Genomic DNA, 19621 nt, shown 5'->3' on the forward strand with positions numbered 1-19621 from the left:
TTATTGTTCAACACTTTCTCTTGCTCGGGTTTAATTAATTGAATAACTGTTTATTGACACACTGCGCGGGCGTTGGTGCAAGACGTACATTATATTTACACAAGTAACTCAACAGGGTCGTCAGTGCCATAGTGTGCGTCTGTAAACCCCGCAAAGGAATCGGGATCAGAATATTAATCTTTACAGGAGGAATCCGATGAGCTATAAAGCTCTTTATTTTCACATGTCCTGCAGGGGCGGTGTTAGAACGTTTTAACAGCAGTGGCAGAGTTTAGGAAAGGTCAGGAAATCACTTTAAAGAAGTTCAAATAAAAATCAACTATTTTGTGTGCGACGTTTCGGGCAATGTCCCGTCTTCGTGACACGTACATGGAGCTTGATGATAATCAACTTCTTAGAAATGTTTCTAGATTAATTGGGATATGAGCAGTTAAACTATTAGTAGCCCTGCAGTAGCAGAGAAACGCTGCAACAATCAAATACATCTAACTGTATAATCGAATTTGTAGCAACAGTACAATTCTAAAGTGTAAGTTTATTGTTCACACGTATAAAGTATTAGCTTCTAATTTTACACAGTATATACAATTAACGCAATAATGCCATGATTGTCCTTATAGTAGGTTACACTGCCAACGCAGCATCGACAAATAATTTAAGGCTCTTTGTTTAATTAGTGAAACGTTAAGATTGTATTTAACAGAGGTGTGGACTCGAGTCATGTGACTTGGACTCGAGTCAGACTCGAGTCATGAATTTGATGACTTGCGACTCGACTTGGACTTGCATAACAATGACTTTGTCCCACCTCTGGTATTTAATAATGGGAGCTGCGCTCTTTCTAAACGTATTTGCCTCTCATTGTTTGACTCAAAACGAGAACCCATTGAGAGGGAAATGCATGAGAATATGCCCCTTAACTCACGCCTAATGTTGTAATGTTAAACGTTTATTTAGGAGGGATTTACAAATGCACGCAAATTAGTCAAACACTGCACATCGACTAAACTTGGCCCTGGAAGCTGCTTCACGTAAAAATGTTAACATCGTAAATATGTATTGTTTTAATTCCTTTAAAATAAATGCATATACTGCATTCAAAATAAAACAAAACGATTCCCCTATTTTAACATCATCCTCTGCATCCTGTTTGGCAAAAGAATAATGAACTTTGTACAATAGGATGCCAAAAGGTGGACATGTTGCGCATCATAGCATAATGTGCGACGTTTCGGAGCACTGGCCCTTCTTCATTGCATAAAGGGATATTGCAAGAAACGTGGCCTGTTTAAAATATTCATAAATAAAAAAAAACCCACCAGATTAGAAAACATCGACGAATGTGTGTCGGGGATATGTTTTATTGTTGTTGCTTTGCACTTTTGCACGTATTTTTTGCATCACCAGATAGAAACGGTTCAACTTTTAGTAACTACTTCAGAATGGAGAAACAGCAAACAGAAAAGACTACGGTCCCTAACTCTCCCCCCCCCTTCGCCCCCTCCCCCTTCGCCCCCTCCCCCTTTGCCCCCACCCCTCCCCCTTTCCCCCCTCCCCCCTTTCCCCTCCCCCCCTTTCCCCTCCCTCCCATGGCCCCCGCCACTAAGGGCCACGTGTCTGCAAAGTTCCATGGGCTCGCGTGGTGCTCAGTTCAACGACTCAATCGCTGCTCGTACTTTTTATTCGGAGCGAATTCGACTTGCTGAACAAGCGACGTTTTTTATATTTATCACGGTTCAAGCCAAACAACTATTTGACCCCGATGGCAAAGCTCGGTTAACGGAGAGGAATTTTTCTGTGTGTGTTTTATTTCCTACGCGATATTTATACAATGCCGGGAGTCATATTGTAGTCGTGTGGCAATTCCCATGAATATAGTTCGGACACATTTTTAATAAAGAATGCAATACAATATAACCTAGCTTAATTCACGAAACATGAAATCGTATCTGGTACATATTCAGTCGTGCCCTTTACGCTAAGTAACACATCGTAAAAAACGAAAACAATGCGACTGAATGTTTTTCCTTTGTCTCAATTTAAACCCATTTTCTCCATCATACACTCATAGCGCCACGTGCCTTAAACGGACGTAGCTGTGAAGACATATAGAATGGCATGGGGTGCATTAGACGGATGGCCTGTTGGCATTGTTACTGTGTATTGCATTTTTGATTGTTAACAACAAAAAACTAAAGTTAGAAGCCCTGGTGGGTCTAAAGTTGGGTGTTATGGCCAACCGCAGCGCCCCCTATACACGTGTCATTCCTGACGAGCCAAGACAAAGCCTTCTGGGGCCTTATCGGGATTGCCTTTTGTCGGACGTGTAACATGGCTGGGATGAGTGTAACGTGTGAAGTGCGTGTCCTCTTAGTGTGCAGATGTCTGTGGTCTCCACTGCTGGATGAAAGGGGGCCCTCTCCCGACTCCGTGCCGTTCATGGGGGACTTTGTTTGGTCATACTTCACCACGCTGGTCAGTGCGGGTTGGTGAGTGACTTGAGACCGACTTTTTGGAGTGAAGCAAGATTTGTAGGGCATAAAGTGTTGGAAATGGCTGAATTTTAAGTAAATATAATTGAGTCTGCTTCAATGCGTTGTACTTTGAAACATAGTATATTTCAGTTGTGAAGTTTCGACATCCGTAGACGTGGTTTTAAATAAAAACATTGCCCAATATATTTGTGCACCCAATTCCATAAACTTCAGTCGTGAAGTTACTCGCGTATTACTATTTAGTAATATGCAAGTCCTACAATTTGTGCATATTTTACATGGTTCGCGTTTCTCAATTTGTGCATAATTTACGTTACACTCTTATCTTCTGCCAACGCAAATCACATTAAAAAGACTTTACAGCATTTGCCGCGCTGCCCACGCCGCTCCAATGTATGCAGTTCTTTTTCTGCCCGGCAACAGCTGCGTCTAAAAATATATATATATAAAACCATAATTGGTTACACAACCCCGGAACAACGCATAACGTCCCTCGCGAAGGTGGAAATTCAACGTTGCGCTTTGCACACACACGTGCGCGAATCGTGTAAATTCGCTGGCTTGTGTTGTCAAGTGCCCTTTGTCGACCTTCGTTGCGACGTTGGATTTGCCGTCTTTGGGAGTTGCACGGGAAACGTCGAATTAAAATTGAACCGATTGAGATTTTTTTCGTGTTTAATTGAGAAGTTGGAACTCACATTAACAAGCTCCAACGTGTCGCCCCTTCCCAGTAAACGGGGGGGGGTAAGGGGCGGGGCGTGGATTATGTAGAGGCGGGGCTAGACGGGGTGGGTGGGCGGAGCTAAGCGGGGGGGGGGGGCTAGACGGGGTGGCGGGGCTAGGCGGGGGGCGTGTCTTAAAAACAAGGGCGGGTGACGTCATATATGGGCGTGTTCGAAAAATGGCGGCCACCAAGAGCACATGGTTCTTTTTGATCCCTCTCGCTTGCCGATACCGATCTAGATCGTCATTGCGAAAGTAACCCCTCAGGGGCGGAGCAGTAACAAGCAAAATCATAACTGCTATTAATATAACGATTATTAAATTGTTGCTATCGCCCTTTTGGTTTTTCTTCATGTCGGGGTTATTTGGCACGCGATTCGAGTCGCAGGCCTTAGATGCGGCCCGTCTATCCTAGATTTGCCGCCGGGATGAGGCACCGTGCCCCCTGCAGAGCGGCCACGCCAACGAAGGCTTAGCCCCCGCCCACCGCGGTTCGATTTTATGCACATACGTGTTTAAGAAAGTCACGACTTAAACCCGTTGATGCTTGTTAGGCTATTCATATGAACGGCACGCCCTTGATCAATGCAATAGGTGTTTGTGCATTCTTTTAGTGGTGGGAGTATGCATTGAATGTGGGAGTATCCGTCGTACTTGCGGCAGGTACATTATAATGTTGGGAGCCGGGTGCGCTTCGTAACGGTAAACGCGAGTTGAGAACGTTCTAGCTGCGACTGGTTTTTCAGCCGTAGCTTGTGACTGCACCGCCGTGCGTCATTAAACATTTACAGTCAACCGCCCTTCCGTCGGGTTGAGCACAACTCTGTACCCGACGCGATTGGGTTTGCGAACTGTGTTCACGCATTGCCCGTCGTCACGACGGACGATTGACACGAGTACAGGACTGAAAATGTTTCTGACTGCCTTTGGTGGAGGTTTCGTTATTGATTGCAATAACATGTGGCTGATTTCGAGGGTCGCGCAGGCTATTTGATTAATACATTTCATCGCTGCGCCCACCCAGCAACAAGGGAGTGACAGCGATTGGCTGTTTTTTTGCTTTGCAATAAAGTAATACAAATTCCACAGACACACTTGGTGAGTTTGCATTTCACTTGGCGTTTTTTTTTAATAAAGGATTTGGGAGTTTATGTATCAGTGTAGTGAACGGTTTGTGTGGTTGTACTAAATGTTGGTTACATTTGTACCGGCACGTTCGATACGAAGGAACGCTGTTAAGGAGTCAAACACTATTAAAAGTCATCTGCAGGTTTTAAACAAACTTGAGTGGATAACCAGGCTTGCGTTAATCACCATCAGCCATCCCCTGATAAATGAAGTCCTCTAAGAGCAGTCTAAATCCCTCATCATCCTGCGTTGTAATTAACGAAGCACTTGGATTGCATTTTTACACGCATTTTCTTTAATTACAGTACAATTTAATTGCATTATTCACAAGATAGAGCAATGCGTTAATCGGAGAGGAGCTGGTGCTTTAAGGTGGTGAATGCCCTAGGTGTGCATGAATGCAAGTCCAAGGGTCTTTGCATCCGCAATAATATGTTCCATGCCCAATGTCACAGAGGGCACATGCACTGTCTGCGTGTTTGCAGACGTTAAAACGCCCGTGCAAGAGTCTTGATATGTGCTGGTGTCCTTGTGTTTAATCACCACGCCTAAAGAACGATACAACTGTTGTACACAATGTTCCTAATACACTCTTTTTAACGAAATAGGTATTTGGCCAATCAAAAAGGACTGGTGGAAACCAATATTGTGTCTTTGCAGTTCAGCCTTGGTCAACCCACTGTTGGATAAAGGCTTCTCCAAGCCGTTCCCTTGCGATAATCAAGAATGGTGTAATCGCAACTAAAACCAGCACACAGGCTGATTTCATTGCCCCATCTCCTAGGTGAAAATCGTAAATGATGAAAGAAATCCATCGTAAAATAATCGTGCAAGCCAGAAAAAAAGATGAGTTTCGAGCAATATGCAAAAAAAACGTGTGAAGAATGCACAGCCTCTTCTGCATTTGTAAAAACCCATCAGCATTTCCTGAAGCGCATTGTCCTCTTGACTCAGCACGGTACAGTCACCAGGGCAGATGCGAAGTCTGCCTCTGGCAACCGCACACGAATGTTAATCGGGGTGACACCGGTCGACAGCTGTATCTCTGCAGCCAGTCGGTCACATTTGCTCAAATTTATTTTGATGGTGGCCAAAGCACAAGGGGACTGGCAATGCACTTCTTCATGAAATGCTGATGGCTTTTGCATAATGCACAGGGGTCTGTGGTGCGTTTTACACATTCCATTCCTTGGATTCCACTCCGCTATTATGCTTTACCATCTGCAATCATCCCTTCCAGCTAGGTACCATGCCCAAGCCCGCATACTTTTCTAAAACAGTTTGAATTAGCCTTTAACCTGTCCAAATGGTCGAGCCCCATGTGTATACATCTTTCTCTCGCAACGTAGTTGAGTTAATTCAATTTCAAGATAGTTTTTATGTTCATTGGGCATCATCTACTGCTGCATGAAGGCCGCCACGAACCATTGCCATCGCGTGTCCCCCGTGTATACAACGTGACAATGATCCAGCATCTACACAACGAAGTGGGTCTCGCGTTTGAAGAAGTTCATGCTCTCGTTGCAAGTGACTGGGGTCAAATGCTTCAGGTTGCGCTTGTCATTTGGGGGGGAAACGTACACGACCGTACTTCACCACGCCTGTCAACGTTTATGAAAATGGTCCACCTGCCATGAGACGGGTTATGTTTAGTGCCGCCGATGCCATCTGTGTGCCAAACATGCCTAGAGGTTCACAGGGTGATTGTGAAATAGGGGCGCGCAACTTATTTATGTTACCAGGTAAGGCCAACTGAGCTATACAGCTCTTTTTTCAGAAGCGACCTGGCCATAAATGATAACTCAACGAAGTGGCTTATCATCACGTGGACATTTCCAGCGGCAAAGTACTCGACACGTACATGCGGTAGGCGGTGTAAAGGTTATCTCCCCTCTACGTACACGGCAAAAGCCAGAAATTGCAAACTCACGAATTTAAACATCTGTGATCGAGTCCTAGAAACACGGCGGGCTGGGTACACAATTCACCGATCACGCTTTCTACGTACGGTGCGAAAGAAGTTCCACACAATATGGAACTTTCGTGGCACGCAGGGGCGCCACGGTGGCGATATGTTTACTACTTCGCCTGGTATACAGGCGGTCCTGGGTTCGATGTTCTCCCCGTGACCACGTGGATTCATCTTCGGGTGCTCTGGTTTTCCCCCTCCACATTTAGAATCAACGTGCGTCTCGAGTAATTGGCTGCAATATAAATGCTCACGTGATAAGCCACTTCGTTGAGCTATCATTTGTGATTTGTCGCTTCTGAAAAAGAGCTCAGTGGGCCTTACCAAGTGAAATAAAACATTGTTTAGTTTAATGTTGGCTGGCAGGGGGGGCGGGCGTTCCGTGGGGGGGCATATGGGGGTGGAATGGCCTAAACTTTTGGGGGCCCTTACCTCCTTTACACACTACCCCCCCCCCCATAACCTTTGTTGTAACAACCTGCTGACCCCCCACCACCTGGTTGGACATCTGTGAAAAAAGAGCTTTATAGTTCATCGGATTCCTCCTTCAGTCTAAACACAGATTCCTATTCTGAACCTCTCACGAGGCCGCACTTTTAAGTGCAATAAACACTATGCAATTGACACAATTGTGTTATGGAAGTGCGCACAACTTGTCTTCATGTGAGCTTCTTAGATTTCGAGTAACATACAAATTCAGGCTGCCTCCTAACATTGAGCACCCCATCGAAATACCACACGCCTAGCTAATATACGCTGTTGCCATGTGAAATGAGAAAATTCACAATGACACGACTGTATAAAATTCTCATTTGAAAAAAAGATATACACATATTGCTTGAAAATATTAGCTCAAATGTTATATTCACACTCACTGGGGTACTATTATTTACCAAGCAAATTAGCAAGGGGTGGAAAAAGAGGGATGCTATTTGCATGCGCGCATCATAGCACGCCTTAACTGGCACCACGATCATGAAATTGCGGCCAACAGCCAGGCTCTGGGCTGACCACGTGTTTGATTTCATGCCTAAACTACAGTCCATGGGCCAGCTTCTGGATTCAGTGGGGGGGGGGTAGGGGGGAACCCACGCATTTCTAGAAAGCAAAAAACGCCAAGCATGAATGCTTATTTCCGAGGCACCGGAAACGTACATACTTGCTTCCTTTATTCGTAATCATTTCCTTTTTTAACACCTCGCGGCTTTGCTACGCCTTCTCACTCCTTACAGTTCCGAGTTACTTTAAAATAAATGATGTCAACCGCTTACAGCCATTCGTGTCTTGTTGTTTTTGGGGGGGGGGGGTTCTCACTCTCTCTCTTTTGGACTTTGCAGTCTAAATAAATCTACAACCAACAAACACGGGGCGGGGGCGGGGGGGGGGAGACCTGTAAAAAAAAAAACATCCAATCTCTACGCTAGTGTACATACATACAAAGTTGCTCACGGTTTACATAACCAATCACCGAGCACTGTCGCCTTGTTACTGGGCAGACCGCTGAGTATTACTACCCAGAGCATCGCCAGATCTGGCAGCGATATTTGCGCAAAGCCAATTTTAAACCCCGCCACGAGCCCATTGTGCTGCGGGGCAAATTTGTTGACGTTTGTCTTTTTGGTTCACGCTTGCGTGTAGCGTGGGTGAAGTTGTACTTGTCTTCTTGGTTCTTTCGGTAAAGTCACGTAGAAGGGAAATAATAAAGTAATACAAATTAAACGTAATAAAATAATTCTCACGACGTTTCGGCCACAACGCAAGCAGCCGTCGTGAGAATTATTTTATTATGTTTTATTTTTATTATTTTATTATTTCCCTTCTAAGTGACTTTACCGATAGAACCAAGAAGATGAATCCCTGCAGTCACGAAAGCTTTAAATCGAAATTTAAGTTGTACTTGCTTGAAATTTAATTTTAAAAACATCACACGATACTCCAAATTTTATCGAGAAATATGTCGGATATTTTTAAACAAATATTTTGACACGTCTGCTACTTCTTGGGTAAAGCGCCTTTTGAGGTACGGAGAAACCCAGGGAAAAATCATGGGGAAAATAATATAATCAGAATCAGGATCTCCTATTTGGATCGAAGGAATCCGATAAGCTATGATGTTCTTTTTTCACAGATACCCAATTTGTTGTGGATTCACTCTTCAACACACCGGTGGGCTAAAGTAGTGAACTACAGTATTTGTCTTTTGTCAACGTGACACATTTTTTTACTGATTGGCCGTGTCGGGTGGTGGAGAGTTGTGACACATTAAAATCAACGCGATATAACCCAAAAACCTTTACAGTGTATTTTGAAATGTAATTAATACAATAAGCAGATTGTGATTGGTATACATGTAGAGGTTTTGAAATCATTTTTGTTTCTGTATTGTCCTTCAATAGTTTAGTGCGGTGTCTATAAAATGTGTCACCCTCTTGACTGAAAACTAATTTCTTTAGAACTCCTTTTTGTGTTTAGTTTGATGTCCTTCCCCCGATTAGCACGCGTGGCAACGTACGGTGCGAAAGAAGTTCAACATACAGTACATACTAACCCTAATATGCACTGTATTCAGAATGTGATAATCTTGGTCAGACTACGGAGGCAACGAAGGTGGATGGGCGTCACAGTGTTTGGCACACAGCGCTTTAAACGCCGCAACCTGAGTTCGACTTTGGACGAGAGCTAACATCAGTCGCGAGTGATTTCAAAATCTTTCCCAGGCATCCACCTTCATCAACCGGCGCCGACCAGCGTGGTGAAGTATGGTCAAACAACTGAACCACCCCCCCACCACCCCTCACGATGGACCGGGGCATAGGGAAGCATTCATCCAGCAGTGGATTTTACCAAGAAATCTGCGAAATCGTTTTGAGTTTTCTAATGAAGTAATTGCTTTTTGCAGGGCCACCCCCTCTCCTTTGTAAAGTCTTGACACAAGGCACAGGCAGGCAGGCACTGTACCGCACGAGTCACGTGTGAGCGTCTGCCGGGCTAATTTCTTGGAAGGAGATGTGGATCAATTTTGCAATGTTCGCGCTGAGGACACCAAACGGCCAATAAATAAATAAAGGCTGTGGGGGTGGGTAGGGGGGGGGGCAAAATGCCACGCAGTTTTGCGACAGCGTGGTCCAAATGGGTTGCTAAAAAACACAAAAAACCTCCGACCCTTTAAGGACTACAGCATTTATACGTTTCTTTAAACGGCAGAATTCTCTCCAGTTATATTCGGCGGCCCGTCCAGGAATATAACCGTGTTGTGGAATCACTTGCACCGTGTTCGTAAGATATTAGGGTGTGTGAGTTGATGTTGGTAAGATATTAGGGTGTGTGTCGGTTGAGAGAGAGAGAGAGAAAAAAAACACGTTTCTTTTTTATTTTCACCTTGTTTTTCCCCTCGCAAATGTAAACCTTTAATGACTTTGGTGATCAAAAAAATGTTCCCTTGTTTGGTTATCAAACAGGGCCCAGCCACGCCGCTGTACATTCCAATGTGGACCCCACCTACTAGCACTGCATGCACCCCCCCCTCCTCCTCCTTGCACAGCACTTTATCTATGCTTTTGTGAAACTTTTTTTCTCAGCCGGGGGGGGGGCGGTGGGTTAAATGTTAAGTAAGAGACCGCTGCAACTGTAATGCCCATTAAGTTGCGCGCACACCCACACACCCACGCACCCACACACATGCGCGCGCGCCGCAAACACGCACACAAGACAAAGATCCTCCGTGTAGCCTCAACAGACTGTTGGGGCAAGTGCTGTTCACGATTAGCACCGAGGGGGTGGGTGGCCAGCACCACGTCCGACCGCCTTTGTCTCCCCAGTGGCGACGTTTACTATACACCGCACAAGATACTCATTTGAGGCTGAGTCGACCTAGGGGTGGCCCAGGACCGGTTCAAATAAACGTCACCGGTGTTGGCCGTGAGCGGGAATCGAACTCGGATCACTGGGGTCGTAGCGCAGCGTAGCGCTAACCACTCCACCACCGCTCCCCACGCGCGCGCACACAGAGACACGCACGCGCGCGCATGGAAGTTTCAATGGTTAAAGGGCCACTGTGGTGCCGTCATTAATTTAAAATGTCATGTTTGCTGTGGGGGTCGCGCGAAGTGTTGTTGACTGGCCAAAACCGCGAGAGACGGCAATGCAAATGTTATTTGGCGGAAAAAAAAGTGCATTAATCACCTCGAGTTATAATACAGTGAGAAGAACAGCATCATTTGGTTTCTGTTCCAGGGTCGCTACAGGCGAATGTCAGTCTCTTCCATCCTGTTATTTCATTTTTATTGAATGAGTCACTCCGATCGAGTTATTTTATTCATTTACAGTACTTTAAAGGATCATTTCCTTTGCATCTAAAGAGCAGAATGTATCCGTCCGCTCATTTTTTTTTTGCCTGCATGTCTTTGCAAGACCCAGGCTGTTGCACACTTAGTGGCTTTGCTCTTTTCCTCTTAGCGGCATTGGTCCCCCCCCCGCCGCACCTCCGATTAGCACGGCAAGCTACGCACAGTGCGAAATAAATTCAACATTCGCTGCATGCGAAGGGGCTGTGCATCACATTTCAACTGCCCACTGTTCTTAAACATTGCGTTACAGATGCTTTCCGCTTAGAAAGTACCCAAAGCAATGTGTTTAGTCTCAGCTGTTGTCTGCTACCTTGAAATAAGGCAAGCCTCGAAGCATGCGCATTATTTCAACCGAAATCCACCGTTTAAATGTGTTGACGTTTAAAAAAAAAGATATGTATCATTGTCACGAGCCATGATCTCTCTGGGCAAACATGAAGGTCTCATCAAATCGTCGTCATCTTTCAGGGTCTCGCGATGCAACAATCAATCCAGCTGCAGGGCACAAACCGGTTTGCATTTGCTCCGTTTCCGTAGGGGACGGGCTTGTCTTGGAAGGCTTCATCTGGCCCGGCAGTCCGTCGCTATTCTTGAGGCGACTCGTTCAAGACACACTTTTTCTGAACGGTCAAACCGATGTCTGCAGCTTCCATATTTCCGCCTGATCAGTGGTGTCCCTCTTTCTGTCTCCCAAGTTTAATTTCAAGTGTGCGTGGCTATGAGATGTTAACTACCTCGCCTAGTATACAGGAGGTCGTGGGTTTCATCCTAACCCTGACGACGCCGGCTGTATATGTGGAGTTTGCGTGTCTCTTTCTCTCTCCATCGTGGCGAGATGTTAACTACCTCGCCTAGTATACAGGAGGTCGTGGGTTCTATCCTAACCCTGACGACGCCGGCTGTATATTTGGAGTTTGCGTGTCTCTCTCGTTCCCCATAGCGAGATGTTAACTACCTCGCTTGGTATACAGGAGGTCGTGGGTTCCATCCTAACCCTGACGACGCCGGCTGTATATTTGGAGTTTGCGTGTCTCTCTCGTTCCCCATAGCGAGATGTTAACTACCTCGCTTGGTATACAGGAGGTCGTGGGTTCCATCCTAACCCTGACGACGCCTGCTGTACATTTGGAGTTTGCGTGTCTCTCTCTCTCCCCCATGGCGAGATGTTAACTACCTCGCCTGGTATACAGGAGGTCGTGGGTTTCATCCTAACCCTGACGACGCCGGTTGTATATTTGGAGTTTGCGTCTCTCTCTCTTTCCCCCATAGCGAGATGTTAACTACCTCGCCTGGTATACAGGAGGTCGTGTGTTTCATCCTAACCCTGACGACGCCGGCTGTATATTTGGAGTTTGCGTGTCTCTCTCTCTCCCCCATAGCGAGATGTTAAATACCTCGCCTGGTATACAGGAGGTCGTGGGTTCCATCCTAACCCTGACGACGCCGGCTGTACATTTGGAGTTTGCGTGTTCTCCCCGTGGTCGTGAGGATTTTTTCGCGGGTCCCCCGGTTTTTCCCAACCACTTTTAGAATCAACGTCACGCGTTTAGAGTATTTGGCTGCAATAAATGTCCACGTGATAAGCCACTTCGCCGAGGTGTCATTTGTGGCCAGGTCGCTTCTGAAACAAAGCTGTTTAGTCTGATTTATTGGCACACTTGTCAGCTTGCTTTATCTTCCTTGTCGACGTCCACGTTTTTGTGCCACGTCACAGCAGGTAATAAATGACACCTTGAGTAAAACGCGTTCTTCCTTTGGCACATTTGTATCTGTTGCATTTCATAACTGAAGTTCGGTTTTTCAAAAAGCAATGAAACCTGTTCTCATCCGCCTCTTCATGTCATCACTTTGATCGCAAGTCAGCTTTTAACAACTGCCCGAGACAACACACACACACTTGACGAGTTTTCTCACTGCGTCCCGTCGTCGGATACCTTCACCCGCCGTTGGGTGACTTTTGTTTCTCGTGCATGTTGTGTCGCTCATTTATCTTCAGCCCAAACTTTGTAGCCTTCTTCATTAAGTTCGTCAATCGTTTCCTCGAATATTTGCCACCGGTTGTTAGGACGACGTTATCGGCACAATCTGAGACGGTTAACATTCCCTCCAGTAATATTTACGCTTTTTATTTTTCCAATCCAATTTTATGAATAAATGTTCCAGCGTCACGGTGGATGTCATTGCCTTAAAAGTGCCTCCTTGCCTGACTCCCATTCTAATATCTACAGTGTGATGTTACTCCATATGGCCTCGGTGTGGCTGTTCCAACGTTGTGTTTATTTTACTGTTGTTTCTCAGCATGTTTTAATTTCAGCGTGGGACTGCAAGAGCTTAGGTCAGCGTCTTCGCAAAACTGGTCTGCCCCTGAAAAGTGGCAGATGTGCATTGGTATCGCCGAATTGATCAACAGACAATTAAATAAAGTAATGAACAAACGCGTAGCCACACATACATTAACGTAAAATAGACACAAACATTGAAATGAACACAGTAGACAGTCACAGAAATCCAAATAAGCCCACGACATGGACGAACAGATGGCCAGCCTAACAATTACCAATTAAATACACACACACACACAGGTGCATTCACACACACAAGACATATTAGTTCAGGGTGAGTGATTAAACTCGAGCCTCACGCGTCTGCGGTTCTGATTTAGCCGCTCACCAGGCCTGGGGAACACGCGATGATCGAGGGGAGGGCACCACGCGATTGCGGAAATTCCACATTGCTGTGACGGCACCAAGACCGTCCGTAGCGGTGTATCACACGAGACGGAGGCGCACGCGCGTACGTCACCGTCAGACATGATCAATCCACTGCTGGGTGAAGGGCCTTCGGTGTCCTTTTTGGTTCAGTGTGCCGCAAAGATCAAGGAAGCTACAAATTTAGTGCCATGGAGGTGGTGGGTTCGATCCCGACCCTGACGCCTGCTGTATATTTGGCGCCATCCCAGGACACATGGCCCTGGCAGATGAGTTGGTGTGCCACGGTGGCGAGATGTTAACTACCTCGCCTGGTATACAGGAGGTCGTTGGTTCCATCCCAACCCTGACACCTGTAAATTTGGAGTTTGCATGTTCTCCCCGTGGTCGCGTGGATTTTTCTCCAGGTCCTTTAAAATTTCCGCAATGTAAACAAATTCACTATGGGAACCTCATTTGCCAGTTAAAATATGATAATTGGTTTTTTACCCTTTTATCTGGCAACAAAACTGACACCTTTTTACAAGGAGTCATGTTTGCATAGACCGCAATACCTACAGTCATAATACAAACAAAAGACATAACTCTGATAATGTGCACTGTCCTTGAAGTTGATTGGTCCACACCCGAGACAGCTTTCGTTAGAGCCTAGTCTCACATGGGTTGGACCAGATGACGCCAAAAGGCGCACACCTCAAAGACAATGCACCATCAGAGTATGAGAGCTCGGGGCAAGCATCTACACTATGACAAATTCGTTGAGCTATCATTTGTGGCCAGTGAGTCTTACCTGGTAAAATACAAATAGTTCATAGTTTTTGTTTAGTTTATTTTCGTAGTCTTGTGTTCATTATTGTTTCTGAATCTTAGCTCATATATATGTATATAGCACCTTATTCCAAGGTGCTTTACAACAATTTGAAAATTGTACGTAAGATGACAGTGCTTGAGATAAAGAGCGGGATTGTTGAAAGTAGCGGCGTAGTTACGGCGACAGGAGAACGAGCGGGAGACGTTAAGGAGGACCTCGGCTTGCCTCGGCGTAGCTGGGGGGTTGGGGAAGGGAGAAGAATGAGAATCTTTATTTATCCTGGAGGAATCCGATGAACTACGAATATCTTTTTCACAGATGTCCAGTAGAGGCGGGTCAGGAAGTTATAACAACAAACAATACAAAAAACTATTGTCCAACTAAACTATTTTTATTTTAGCAGCTAATGCCCACTGAGCTATACAGCTCTTTTTCAGAAGCGATATGGCCACAAATAATAGCTTACATAAGTGTCACATCACGTGGAAATGTATTGCAGCCAGATCCTCTAAACGAATTGTTCCTAAATGTGGAGGGGATAGACCGGAGAACCCAGAGAAAAATCCACGCGGCCATGGGGAGAACGTGAAACTCCAAATATACAGCAGCAGGTGTCAGGGTCAGGATCAAACCCACATCCTCTTGTATACCAGGCGAGGTAGTTAACATCTCCTAGCCACCGTGGTGCCCAAAAATGTAGGATGGGCTAGATTGAGGTGGATCATAGAAAACCTTTTTACTGGTAGGAACGAAGTGAACCAGCCTACAATAGATTATATCGTCCGTCCGTCCGTCCGATGTCCGATTAGGTGTAGCAACATCGCCCCCTACTGCAAACACTTGGCAGGACCCTACAAAAACCTTTAGACTCAGTGAGACTTTCCTGGCTAAACAAGTGTAACATTCCCTTATAATTCCCTGAGATAGTTTTTAATTAAAACATTTCAATTAAAAATTAATTCACAGTGGCCTAAAGCCTACAGATAGGCCTAAAGCCTAGAACTAGGCCTCAAACTCTTCCTTCGTATCGTACCCCCGCCATTTCATTTTATTATAGCCATTCATTTGTTCGTTCCTACCAGCCCACCCCGCAGGGACCTGTTTAAACAAAACTTGCTCGTATGGCTGGTTAGTGTCTATACTTCCCACAACTCTGTTGGCTGTTGTCTCGGTGAACAACTTATATTTGCCCCATGAGAGGCGAATGGGTTCGAGATTTTTCAAGTCGGCTTTGTCAGCGTTTTCGAATTAAATAATGACTGAGGCGTCATTCCGTGATTGGGGTATTTCATTTCATTTGAAATGGGTATTCACCACTTTAAATAATGCAGTTACGAGCATATATTGGTAGTGCTGGGGGGGGCGCAGAAAGGTCGCAAAGTTAACTGAGAACTTTAATATTAAAACTAAAGAGATGCTTTTGCTAAACCAGGGTTCGGCAACCCGCAGACTGGAGCCGCATGCGGTGGCTCGTTTAGGACTCGCTTAGTGACGTCATTTATCAACAACCGCCGTGTCGCGTTCACACGCATTGTGGTTCTTGAAATATCGAGGGTTTTTAGTTTTTTACCAAATTCGAAAAAAAAGAAAAACTTTTCTTGTTATTTTTTGTCGCCGACCCCTGTGCTCAACGATTGATTGAATAGTCAGAGCACCGCAGAACGATTCAGGGTGGTGGTGGTGGAAGCGTGAGAAACGAAATCAGAGGGAAAGCCCCCCTTGTGAGCACGTGGTATGACCGTGGACATCACCAAAGCAGTGGGAGAGCAGTTATTGGTGTCATGTCGGCAGGCCGATTTTACACAGAGACGTTTTTGCGCAGTAAATGAAATACCCCCGGTCATGGAATGATGCCTCAGCCACCGTTCTATTTAAAATAATGAGGAGGGGAAGGACAACACTTGACTCAAAGCACGTTTTAAATACAGCAACACGAGCCGTATCTAATGCGGCGTGTTTCCTCAATTCGTGTGCGTCTGTGGCGTGCACAATACCCTATTGTCAATACCCTGATATAAAAAAAAGGAGAACGTTGTTTTATTTATTTTTATTTTTATATTTTATTTATATATTTTATTTCACATTGAACCACACCCAAATCGTGAGTGTCGATTGTAGAAAAGGGGCATTGCAGTGTAGGGGCCGATTCGCTGCAGCCTATCCCACTATGGTCTACCGGCCACATCCAGCCTCCAGTAGGTTTCTTTTGTGTGTGTGTTGAGAACAGATATGGAAACACATTTGGCCGAAAAATCTTTGCAAAACAAAGGCTGCAGATGGTCCCAGGTTGATATAACACTGCCAGGGAATTGTAGAAATAGTGGAAAATATTAACGGCGGCATTGTACGTGCTCGGGCATATTATATCAACATTTACCCGGGAATCTGACTCATATCTCCGTCTTTTATACGTCCTTCAAGTTGTTTTGATAAAGTCAAGAAATGTGCCATCTCTCAGCATGTAGTCACGCTGATTAAATTCCTGTGAACGGCAGCAGTGCCTCTGGTGGATTGCTGGGATTCCTCCAGCGTGTCATTAAGTGGCTTTCATTCTTACATTTCATACAAATTTGTGTTCCTGTGGTGGTCCGCTGCGTAAAGAAAATACATTTTGACCATTAAAAGCGATCCAATTGAAAGAAAATTAGCTACCCTAATTATTTTGTCTGAAAATTAAACCGCGTGTGTGTGTGCAATGTTTTTAAGTGCGAGCGTTGCTAATATCCCGGAACATTTTTGGGTTGCACAGCGTAAGTATTTAATGGGTTAAATTGGTCATGACACAAGCACACATTGAATTACTCTCGCAACGAGTGTTGCAAAATTAGAACGCGGGTTATCACTTAAGAGGCTATTACAACACGATTCAGTTTAACACGTAGGCTTTTGCAACCAATATTATTAATGATAAAGTTGTTGTTTTTTGGGTTAGATCGCGTTATTTATAAATGTGTCGTAACCCTCCACCACCCGACACGGCCAATCAGCCAAAAATGTGTCACGTTTACAAAAGACAAAATAGTTCACTACTTTAGCCCACCGGTGTGTTGAAGAGTGAATCAACATCGTTTACAATTTTGAGGACGACGTTTCGCTGGTAATTACATCCAACACTATTCATTTATGCCAATGGCTCGTGCGCTTATTTACTTTACAGGCAGACACACCGTTGCTTTGCGGTGAGTTTTTGCCAGCGTTCGAGAAATGTCACGGGGCCGTCAAGACTACCTGCGGCGTTGATTCCTCACCTGTTAGAATTGAACGCTTCTGTCAAATTGACTGCCGTGAACAGCAGAAAAAAAAACTTCACGGCTCGCACGACAAGGCGTGTTTTTGCCACTTTGCGGCGGAATTCGGTGCCACCGTTGTGCATCAAACAGCGGGGAAGACCGGACACTGTTGGGGAGTGTGATGGAGGGCCAACCTTTACAGCCCATGTAATTGTTAGCATGTGTTCATTTTTACTGCTTTTTTTTCGTTTGCGCGCGTGTGTGGCGGGCGGGCGGGCGGGTGGGAAAAAGGTCATCGCTGCTGAAGGATCCTCGGCTTGCGGGGATTTTGTAGGGGGTCTGACAAAGTGGCGCACTCGTGAGCACGCTTTAGCTGTTGAAACAGCTGTTACCTGGTAGACTTACGAAGAAGAGGAGGGAAGAAAAAACCACCCCCCCCCCCCATCAGTGGGCGACCAAAAATTGTTTTGCCCGCGGTGTGAATCGGCCGGAGCGCGCAGGGCATTGGAGGCCATCGAAGGCGTTTTGAAAATGTCATCTTGAAATTGCTGCGCTTTGCCCTTCAGTACAAATTGGCACGACCGTAAATGATGTAATGCAGTCATTATGAAGTAAAACTGATAACACCCCACTGATTTTTGAAAATCATGTAGAGTATAATCATGTTTGACACAGTTAAGATAATGCGTAAACCTAATGTGATACACGATTCTTTCCATACACGCGGTTTTTCTAAACACTGTTGGCATTTCCCCAAAGAGTATACTGTAAGCTAAAACCTCAACATAGTGAACTACACATTCCAAACATATAGTTAAAAATGTCTTATCAATAAGTTCATTGCATATAAAAGGTAACCCATTAATTGCCATTTGTCAGGGAAATGAAAAATAAAATAAAATTTTTTTTACAAAAGAAGCCAGATTGCACCTCCTAAAAATGAACCCGTAAAAACTAAGTTTTTCACTATAAATCCTTTATATGCGTGGCATCGATTTTATTTTATTATTCATTTCTGTTTTTCTTGAGTAAGAGTTTCATTTTTATCACATTGGTATTTTAAATTAAATATGAAAAAAAAAATTTCCTAAAAAGTGGAAAATTTAGGAATTTTTTTTTCACGAAAATAAATTGTCACGCACAACGAGTCTGTGTGCAAAATGTCAGCTCGAAGTGGGTTAAAAAACGACCGAAAGATTTGCACGGTCGTAAGCGCGCAAGCAAGCAAGCAAGCGAACTTAATATAAAGGATTAAAAAAAACTACATTTTTTTGCCGTAAAATCCTTCGTGTTGTTTTGCGAAGCTATATTGAGAAATATAAAGGCGCTCGCGTGCACGCGAAAGGCGACATTGCACTTTTCGTAGGTTCTTGCGTGCGCAACAATGCTCGGGTTTTGCGACACCGCTCTCGAGTCGAGGAGGGACACTTTTGAGTTTTTTCGCAATTAAAACGTCGGCGGTGCGACCGCCTGAAAAATAGAGAACGTGTGGCTAACATTTCAAGCCTCGCCTCAATTCTGTGAGCCGTTCGCTCAGCACTGGTGGCGGCCGGGCATAAAAATAGAAAATAATAAATTTAAAGTTTTCGTGACTGCAGGGATTCATCTTCTTGGTTCTTTCGGTAAAGTCACGTAGAAGGGAAATAATAAAATAAAAAAAATAAAACATAATACAATAATTCTCACGGCGTTTCGGCCACAACGCAAGCAGCCGTCCTCAGGTGAAGACCAGGTCTGTCGGGGAGACAGACCTGAGGACGGCTGCTTGCGTTGTGGCCGAAACGCCGTGACAATTAGTTTATTATGTTTTATTTTTATTATTTAATTATTTCCATTCTACGTGACTTTACCGAAAGAACCAAGAAGAAGAAAATAATCAGTTTAATGTTCACCGTCACCATCATCATCATCATCATCCAAAGATAACAGAGGAAATGTGTATCTGACAGTTCGCGCGACGTCCCGACAGCTTCTTCAGGAACTACCAAGCTACCCAGCCCGTAGGGGCTTGGTAGCTCGAAACGTCGGACATTGTGCCGAACAAAACGTAGTGGTATATCGAGAAAACGTATCCAGGAGATGTACAGCACAACCGCGACAACCAAAGTTTATCGCTTTGTTGAGCTACAGGATAACTGCCACTCCCTTCGAATGAGTCATTGCAATGTGAATACATGGAGTTGTTAATGTGTAGTGAGATCTTAAACTTGA

This window comes from Lampetra fluviatilis, chromosome 16 (assembly GCF_964198595.1).
Source record: "Lampetra fluviatilis chromosome 16, kcLamFluv1.1, whole genome shotgun sequence".
NCBI classification, from domain to species: domain Eukaryota; kingdom Metazoa; phylum Chordata; class Hyperoartia; order Petromyzontiformes; family Petromyzontidae; genus Lampetra; species Lampetra fluviatilis.